This window comes from Pteropus vampyrus, unplaced genomic scaffold (genome assembly GCF_000151845.1).
Source record: "Pteropus vampyrus isolate Shadow unplaced genomic scaffold, Pvam_2.0 Scaffold15, whole genome shotgun sequence".
NCBI lineage: Eukaryota > Metazoa > Chordata > Mammalia > Chiroptera > Pteropodidae > Pteropus > Pteropus vampyrus.
This window is the reverse complement of record NW_011888796.1, coordinates 407459-417237: the sequence shown is the minus strand read 5'-3', so window position 1 is coordinate 417237 and position 9779 is coordinate 407459. Positions and strand designations below refer to the sequence as shown.

At 42.5% G+C, this 9779-nt stretch overlaps 2 pseudogenes; one reads left to right on the top strand and one right to left on the bottom strand.

Moving 5' to 3' along the window:
• Positions 1-8641: 8641 nt before the first annotated feature.
• Positions 8642-8753, bottom strand: LOC111735895 (annotated as a pseudogene).
• A 602-nt stretch (positions 8754-9355) lies between these two features.
• On the top strand, positions 9356-9474 carry LOC111735865 (annotated as a pseudogene).
• Positions 9475-9779: the final 305 nt, after the last annotated feature.

The following is a 9779-nucleotide window of genomic DNA, read 5'->3' as shown; positions in this document are numbered from 1 at the left end:
TTCTTTTGGGAACTTAGCATTCTGGGAAGGAACAGCTGTTCATATCAGACCACACAGTTTTCACTCCAGCTTGGGTTTGGAACAGTTTATTTCTTAGCTCCCAGAGTGAGTCCATGGGTCTGAGGAGGAACCATTGAAATCGCATAGTGAACCAGACTCTGCAATGGGTCTGACTCTGGTGGTTCTGTGAGTTTCAAAGCTGTTGACTTGGAAAGTGCTCGTATAGCCTTGGTGACCCCACTAGGAGGGGGAGAGTTGCCAAGAGAGGGTGCTGAAATGGGCCTTTGAAAAAAACCATCTGCTTCACAGAATGTCACCTGGTCGGAAAGAGAGGATTAAGACTCAGTGCGAGGCAGGTCTCCAGTTTCTCCCTGGGGTGGGGTGACTCCCACAACACTCATCCTTTTAAATCTACCACCCTGTGTTCTCTAGCTCAGGCCTGTGGACATCCAATCCAATTGTTCACTTAGCCTTTAAAAGAAGTAAACTAACGTAACTTTTCTACATTTTTAAGTTGACATCTAAAACTTTTTATCATTGATGTACATAATTACCAAAAATATGATTTCTAGTGTATTTTAAGTATTTCACAATAAAACTATTACATCACCCTTATAAATAAATACATTGGGGTCTGCATACCATTAAAATTTAATACCCATCATGGTCCTTTTTAATACATAGAAACCAGCTCTTAATAAGATAGAAAATTATATAATTTATTTTTCTTGAGCTCATTTCCATACCACTTTCCTCTCAGAATTTAATCTCAATATGTTTTTATATTTGAAAGTTTTTAAGCATCTCTCATATTTCTATGCATCGAAATTAGGTATATAAATAGACATTTAAATTTTGATAATTGCCTTTGATCAAAATGACATAAATATATTACAAATTTTGATAGTTGTTCAATTTCCAAGGTAATTTTACTGGAAATATATCTCTTAATGAGGTGGATAGGGCTACTTTTTCCATATAACTGTGCATGAATAACATTCATTGCAAGAAAGAGACATTTGTATACTAACGTTGCTTATGTAAGCAAGTAGATGGGATTAGATGGAATTTTGTTAAAGCAATGTCATTCAATTTGTGAAGTTCCTTCTGAATTGTATGTCAAAATATTTTTAATTATCAAAACTTATACTTAATAAGGTATTAGTTGGCAACTTGGTTATGTCCTCTAAAATGAGTTAAAAGCCAAGGACTGGAAGCCAATTGATTTTTCAAAAGAATTTGTTATCCTGTCATCAGACATATTGGCTTTCTTGATACCTACCTAATATTTCTAATTATTCCTTTTTTTGGTCCCTCCGAGGTGTTCCTCCTCCACTGGACCAAAGAAAGGTGACCTCTCCCCCATCCCAAATCTTTGTCTAGTGGGATAGGGATTATTAGAAAGGAGATGCCTGGGCCAAGGGGCATCTTAGGAAAGAGTTCAGATTGAAATGAAGAATCGTTATGGACTGAATATTTGCATCCCCCCCAAATTCAAAAGTTGAGATCCTGACCCCCAGTGAGATGATATTTGGAGGTGGGACCTTAGGGAAGTGATAGTCTCCTTAGGGAAGTGAAGTCTCTAAGGAGACTTCAGTGAACTCTAACCCTTTTTGTTAGGTGAGGGCACAGTGAAAAGATGCAGTCTTTGAACAAGGAAGTGAGCTCTCATCCAACATTGAATCTGCTACCACCTTGATCTTGGACTTCCCACACTCCAGAACTGTGAGAAATAAATTTCAGTGTTGATAAGACACCCAGCTTATGGCATCTGATTATAGGAGCCCACACTGAGTATGACAAGGATCCAGAATGGCAGGTGAGTTCATTAAAATGGAATTTAATGTCCGGATATCCCTCGGAAAGCTTTGGCGTGTCCCCCAGGGGTTCACACACATTCATGCACAGGCAAGCCAGGCAGAGCACCTGCTGCAGCTTAGAACTTGATGTGAGGGTAACTTCAACTGACTGGCAATGGGGTGCTCACTTCATCAGGGTGCTTCTCATGACCCATCACACCTGGAGCTGCCTTGTCATTCTCCTGGTGTCCCTCTCATGAGAAAATGGCTCCTTGGTCTCATCCTCCCTCTGGAGTGACAAGTTCTTTTCAGTTAAACTTCTCTGAGTACCTCCTGAAGTTTTTCTTCAGTACGTATCCAATATTTATTTATTTGTCACGGTAGTAAAAGTTTGAGCTCTTTTGAGACAAATGGCTGGAGTTCAAACGCTTTCTTGTTGTGTGCCCTTTAGAAACTACTTTCTAAGCCTCAGTCTCCTCTTACACAAACATTTTTGTTTTGAGGTTTAAGCGATTTAATGCACACGAAGTACTGAGTACAACGTCAGGAACAGTACACACTCAGTAAATGTAAGCTATTATTATTGGTGGTTGCCCTACATTCAGCTTAGCTTTTAAATCTTCCTGGGACAGGCAATGCCCATACAATACTTTGCGATTCAGAAGGTAAATCACCGTACAGAATCTCAAGACCTGTTGTTACTGTCATGTCACTCTGCTCTCTGTTAGCCCTGTTTTCCTGGGGCAGGTTGGGACTGTGGGGAGTCAGTGTCAGGGCCTCAGAACCTAAGCAGGATGCCCACAGTGTCTACCTCCTCAGCCCGAACTCAGTTTCAGTTTCAGCAGCGGCTTTCCAAGGCACATGACTCCACTCTTTCCACCCTTCCTTTCCACACTGGAATTGACCTAGGCTGTGAAAAGAGCAAATGGGCTTTGGGTTCAGCAAGGCTTGAGTTTGAATCCTGCACAGTCACTAATAGTTATTGAACTTGGGAACTATACTTCTTGGAACATAATTCTTCTTCCATAGAATAGGGTTAGCGATACCCATCTTAGGGTTATTAGTAGGTCAAATGAGATAAGCCTATGAAACCCCTTACACAGTATTTAGCACATATTTGGCCTCTAATTATTCCTGAATGTTACAGGATACAGTAGGTAATTATTAGGGAACCTTCTGATGTGAGACATAATGAGGAAAACAGGCATGAGTCAGGCAGATAAGGTGGTTTCTTATGCTTTTGCCAGAGCAGAGCCTAGTGTAGGAACACAGATAAGCCGGTTTGGCCTGCTCCAGTGGGAGGGTGGTTGGTGGTTGTAAGTTGGATCTAGGGCAGACTGGGCCATTTTGAAGTTGAGCTGCTCATTTATTCAATATTTAGGGTGTCAGTCTAGTTTACAGTGATCTTCTTAAACTTCCTCCTCATCTATGAGGTGGTTCTCCAACAGCTGAGTTTGTACCGTGTGACTTCATCCCCTCTGGTTGGATCAAGATAGACACCTTGCCCAAACTGTGCTAATCAGATTTTCCACTCCAGGGAATTTGGAATTGTGACTAAGAGGTTTTATTCTCATTCTGGGATCTGCTTTTGGCTGGAGGATATGTAGAAACTTGGTGACATGATATCGCCATCTTCTGCCACATGGATCAAGAATCAGGGAAAGCCAGGCTCTAGGGAGAGAGTAAATTAAATAAAACAAAACCAAAACAAAACAGAGAGGAGAGAGGGAGACTAAATCCCTGAGTTCTTCATAGCTCCCACTTTCTGTTTCCAGACTCCTTCTAAAGCCTGGGCACATTCTTGCCCTTAGATTTCAGGAGACACTTTTGAATCCTTGATATAAACCCATCTTTTGTTGCTTACACTGGATAATGTATGTTAAGCTATTTTGCTCTCATTACAGAAGCCAGCTTGAGCTGACTTAAGCAAAAAGAGGAAAATTAGTGGAAGGAAGGTGCTGGAGCATCTCATGAGATTCAGGAGGTTTGAATGCCCCAGTTTCAAGAGGTGCCAAAATGAGGGAAGCTCTGAGTACTTCAGTCACAGACTGGGAAGCCAACTTCCTTCTGGCATGCTAACATTAAGATGCCTCAGTGTTGGATCTCTCAGTTCACAACTCCAAATTCCTGGAGTAGAGGGAATCTCATTAACCCATGGTGAGTCAGTGATGGCTATGGAGTAGCTTCAGGCAGCAGAAATATAGCCGCTGAGAGAGTTTAAACATGAGGACAGGATGTGCCACTCACCAAGAACTAAGAGTGGGCACTTAAGTGATGTTCTGAGACCTGATTCAAATGCATGCGTATGTGCGTGTGTGGGAGTGGGGGCGGTATTCCCCACACACCAGCAAACAATCCTTGGACTCCGGTAGGGTACCCAAGAATTCAACTCAATTCTGATACTATCTACCTGGAGATAGATAGCATCGGATTCCACAGGTTAAGAATTCAGTCCTACAAGACTGCCCTCCCTGCCCCCACACACACTTCAGATGCCAGCCCTAAGCCCAGGCTCTTACCTGTGCTTCTGACCAACTGGCTGTAAATCAGAGGTTCCCACAAACCCCTTCTTGGGTTCAATTAATTTGCTAGAATGGCTTACAGAATTCAGAGAAACACGTTATTAGATCACTTGTTAATTGTAAAAGGCTGTAACTCAGGAACAGCTAGATGAAAGAGAGGCATAGGGCAAGGTGTGGGGAAAGGGCGCAGAGCTTCCGTGCCTTCTCCGGGCACACCACCCTCCCTGCATCTCCACCAGTTCACCAACCAGGAAGCTCTTCCAACTCAGTCCTCCTGGGTGTTTCGGAGGCTTTGTTACACAGGCCTGATTAAATCATTGGCCTTTGGCAATTGATTCAACCTGCAGCCCCTCTCCCCTCCCTGGAGGTTGGGGGAGGACTGAAAGTTCCAACCCTCTAATCACAAGGTTGGTTCTCCTGGCAAGCAGCTCCTATCCTTAGGTGCTTCTAAAAGTCACCTCACTCACATAACAAAAGACATCTTTGTCACTCTCGACGCTCAGGAAATTCCAAGGGTTTGGGGAGCTATGAGTCTAGAACTGTGGATGGAGACCACATATATATGAGAAATATGTTTTGACCATCTAAATGACCAAATGTATATTTCTTTAAACATCGCGATATTGCAGCATTGATCAGCCAGCCCAAGTGTTACCAGTACAAAGTTCATGTGCTCAGTGCTTCGAAAGGCCAAAACTCAAAATGTCAGAGTTTGGATTAAGGAAAGATTCATTGATCAAGAAGATGCCAACTGAGAAGATATGGGCCATAGCAATTTCTCAAGTCCATCTTAAGTACAGAGGTTAGGCTTCTTTTATGTCAAAGGAAGGGTAAATGGGAGAGGCTGCTTTTGTAAAAACTCAAGCCCCAAGCAGAATTCCTCTATTAGCTTGTCTAAAGCAGGAGGTATTAGCCTGAAGGCCATGGGAACAAAGCAGGCCTGAACAAGGTGGAGTCAGAGAGACTGAGCATATCATTCTGTTATGCAAGTGATGTACTGTACAAGCCGGTTTGTGTCTAGTGGATGTTGCAAGGTTTTATGCAAGAAGATAGCATGCTCAGATTACGTTTTAGAGGGGGAAGACTGTTGGGAAGATGGTGGGCAAAATCAGTTAGGACTCTTTATATGGCAAGAAATCTTAACAGAATCTAAGCTCATTAACACGAGGCCCACTAAGAACTTCTCTGTCTCCACCTCTAGGCTCTTCTTTTCTTGCTTCCATTTTGAGCAACACTCACCTATTTATATCATATGCTCTACTGTTTTGAAGAGGGTCCGTGGCTGGAAGCACATGAACCTTAATCAGGAAGTAGAGACGACAGTCAGTCTAATCAAGATAGCCTGGAAACCCCAGACCTAGACACAGAAGCTATACCAGGTCTCACGTGCTAATGCTGGAGATGCTGGGCCTTTCCTGGCCATTGGTTTTCCATTAGGCTCCAAGGTTCTGCAGCTCTGGATTCCTAGCAGTACCTTGCTGGATTTAACCAGATCTCCACAGAGCCCAGTAGGATTGCCTAATGGCACCAGCAGAAGAGCTTACTCCAGTTCTCCTTCACTCAAGCCATGGCCGTTTGAATTAAATACTCAATATCCAAGCTCTTAAAACAGGACATTTTATTTGAGGTACAATGATCAGGAAGAACACATGGTAGGCTTCCCATTCCCTTCCATGACTCTCCATCTAAGAGGAAGCCATTCTTCTGGACTAAACTGGCCTACTTGTGGGTACTTTGATCTATCAAACAGATAGGATATCAGGTGTTGTTCACTGGATTGGTCCTGTGTGTCTTGATGCTAATTGTTGTTTAAGAGAAGGAACAAGTTCCAGGATTGGGGCTGATCTGGTGGTGGGGGTGGGGGTGTCTTTATCTGGGAGTATGTGTACCTCACCACAACGGCTCTGTTATAAATTTCTATAGGGAGTTCTTACTACTGAAGCTTCCCTTTTGGTACTAAAGATGAAAAGAGCCCAGTAATTGGTCAGTCCCCAGTTCCTAACAGCTTCTGGGGTGGAGTAGGTGTAGGGGACAACAAGCATTGGGGGGTGACTCTTGGGTAGATATAGCCCTTGTCCAGTTCTTTCTCTCTCTTTTATAAATCTCTTGAATGGTTTGGTCTTCAAAACGTTTCGATCTTTTTTATTTTACCAACAGAAAATTTGGGGGCATGAGAAAGAAATTTCCTTGTTCTTTCAGTTACTGTCTTGTTGGCTCTCTTTGTTACAGCAGCTTAACCTTCACTATGATTTTTTTCCTTTCTGAATGGAGAGACCAGGCCACCTATAGTACTTATTACAGCTGAAAAGTGTTGAGTGTACCAGGCACTGGATCAAATACATTACATGCACTGCCTCGCTTAATCTTCATAACAACTGTATGAATTAAGTACTGTTACTGACCTATTTCTCACATGAGGAAACTGAGGCTTCAAAGGTCCTGAAACATGCTGAAAGTGATAGTCACTCCTTAACAAATATTGTCGGAGTGCCTGTGATGTGGCACGCCCTATTTTAGTCTCTGGAGCTTACCATACTAAGTGTTGGACCTGAAATTCCAACACATATCCGATTCCAGCTCCTGCACACTTAGTTGATAGGCTCAGCTGCTTCCCCTGTGTGATTTGGCCTCTGGATGTTATGGAGCCTAGATACTTTGGTCCTTAATAGTAATGGCTTATGCTGAATCTATTTTCACATTCTAGCTCACAGCTTTGTAACACAGAGAAAAAAATGTAAGTAAAGTTACTTACCCGTGATGCAAAAATTTCTCCCCTTTGATTCCCCCTTTGAGTAACTCCTATAACTTTGGAAAGAAAATCCTTTAGAAGCACAGAATTAGGAAAGACACACTGGGTTCAATTCAAGTTTCCACCACTTCCGGCCGTGTGACTTAAAGCATTGGTTTTAACGTATTGAAAAAATAAAAAGGAGACTATGAACTGACTTTAGAAAGTTGTATTAAGGGCTGAACAGACTAATAAATGCAAAGCTCCCAGCACTATGCCTGACATATAGTAAGGGAAAGATGAATGGCAGGTTTTAGTAAGGAGAATGTGAATTGTAAAGAGGCCACTGGATTTTGCAATTAGGTTGATGATGAACAGTGAGAACAGTTTCAGTGGAGAGGTGGAGTGGAAGTCTGGCTGGAGATGAATGAGAGTTTGAGAAAGGGGCAACTTGGAGTGTAGACTACCTGCTCTGTTAAGAAATATGTTGGCTTAGGAAAGGTAGATGGGGCAGCTTGACAAATGGCATAGGTAGGAGGATTTTTTTTTTTTTTAAAGAAGAAAAGTAAGCATGTTTGGCAGTTAAGCATTAAAGAGGTAGGGAAGAGTGAGACTTGAAATAGATAAAAAAAAAAAGGAGAGAGGAAAAGAATTGATGGAATAATGTCTGGGATCTCGTGCTTGAAGAACTGAAGCCTTAAAAAGAAATTGAACTTCTTTTTCTGAGGCAGACAAGGAGAAGAAGATGAGTGATGGTACAGGGTAATTTGAAAATAGAGGGGAGAGAAATTGAGGCAATGGTGGCCTGATAATTTCTATTATCTAAGTGAAGCAGGAAGCGTTGGGGTAGTTAACCTCCAAGACGACCCCCAATCATCCCCTCTTCCTGTTTTCACAGCCTGTGTAGTTTTCTCCCACATTGTGCCAGGGTTGGACTGTATGACCAATAGCATATGGCAGAAGCTATGTGCTTTAGGTTGAATTGTGTCCTCTCAGATTGAAGTCCTGACCTCCCATACTTCGTGATATGTTATTAAGAAAATAGGGTCTTTACAGAGGTAATTAAGTTGAAGGGAGTTCATTTGGGTGGGCCCTAATCCAATATGACTGGTGTCCTTATAAAAAGGGGAAATACGAACATGAATGCAAAGGCAGATGTGCAGAGGGAAGATGATAAAGACACACAGAAGATGGCCGTGTGACTGGAGTACTACATCTACAAGCCAGGAACACCAAGGATCGCTGGCAAACACTGGAAACGAGGAAGGGGCAAGGAAGAATCCTCTTCTAGAGCTGTCAGAGGAAGCACGGCCTGCTGACACCTGGATTTGGGAGTTCTAGCTCCCAGAACAGTGATGTAATACATTCCTATTGTTTTAAGCCACCCAGTTTTTGGTACTTTGTGATAGCAGCCCTAGGAAACTAATATATTATGGTAGGTCATTTCCAAGATCAGTTTATAAAAAGACTGTAGCTTGCTTCTTGGGTTTTCTCTCTCATCATCTTTTTTTTTTCAGGCGAGGCAACCCTTGGTTGACCTCACAGATTGTAAGGACCTTGTCAGCTTACAATCCCTTATTTTTTATTTTTTACGCCTACAGCACCTGGTCTTCCTAGGTGGTCTCCCATTCAAGTACTAACCAGGCCCGACCCTGCTTAGCTTCAGACGGGATCGGGCTCGTTCAGAGTGGCATGGCTGTAGACTCATCACTCTTTCTTGAGATAGTCAGCTGCCATTTCGTGAGGACATGCAGGCGCCCTATGAAGAGGCCCACATGGAAAGGAATTGAAGTCTTCAGCCAACAAGGACCTGAGGCCTGTCAATAGTCACATGAGTGAGCTTGGAAGGAGATGCCCTCAGTTGAGACTTTAGATGAGACTGAAGCCCCAGCCAACAGCTTGACTTCAGCTTTATGAGAGATTCTAAGCCAGAGCCACCCAGTCAGGCCATTCCTTAATTCTTGACTCACAGAAACTAAGAGATAATAAGTGTGTTTTTAAGCTGCTAAATTTTGGGGTAATTTGTTACACAGTAATAGATAACTAACAGCTGCTAACAATGAAGGAGAAATGGTTGCTCCAGAGAGGAGAAAAGCAGGGAATGGCTGCCGATATAGTGAGAAAGGGAGGAGTGAACCAAACAATGCAGGTCTGTTTGGAAAATATCATTGGGGCCCCAATTAGTGTGCCAGTTAAATATTCAGACCCCTGGGAATCTGCATTTGGAATAGTGCCCAAATGATTCTTTTAAAGAACCATTGAATTAGAGAATAATTGAAAGTAGAGGTAAAAGTGGGACAAAAATAGTCCATGGCCATGCTACCTTGAACAAGCTCGATCCCATCTGATCTCAGAAGCTAAGCAGGGTCGGGCCTGGTTAATACTTGGATGGGAGACCACCTAAGAAGATCAGGTGCTTTAGGCGTTTAAAAAAATAAATAAATAAATAAGGGATTGTAAGCTGACAAGGTCCTTGCAGAATGTGAGGTCAATCAACCAAGGGTTGCCTCGCCTAATGAAAGAAAAAAAAAGTGGGACAAAAATAGCAGCTAAAGCTAGAATTTAAATTGGGCATCAATTCATAGCTCAAACGGACATCAAATCAGCACTATGCTATGTACCTATAAAGAATTTCTAAGTTTTTAAAACAAATTCTGAATTGGTGGGAATGACTTTCTATTTCCGCCTAAGAAAATGCTCTCAGGAGCCCTTATGTTAACCTTCTTTGCC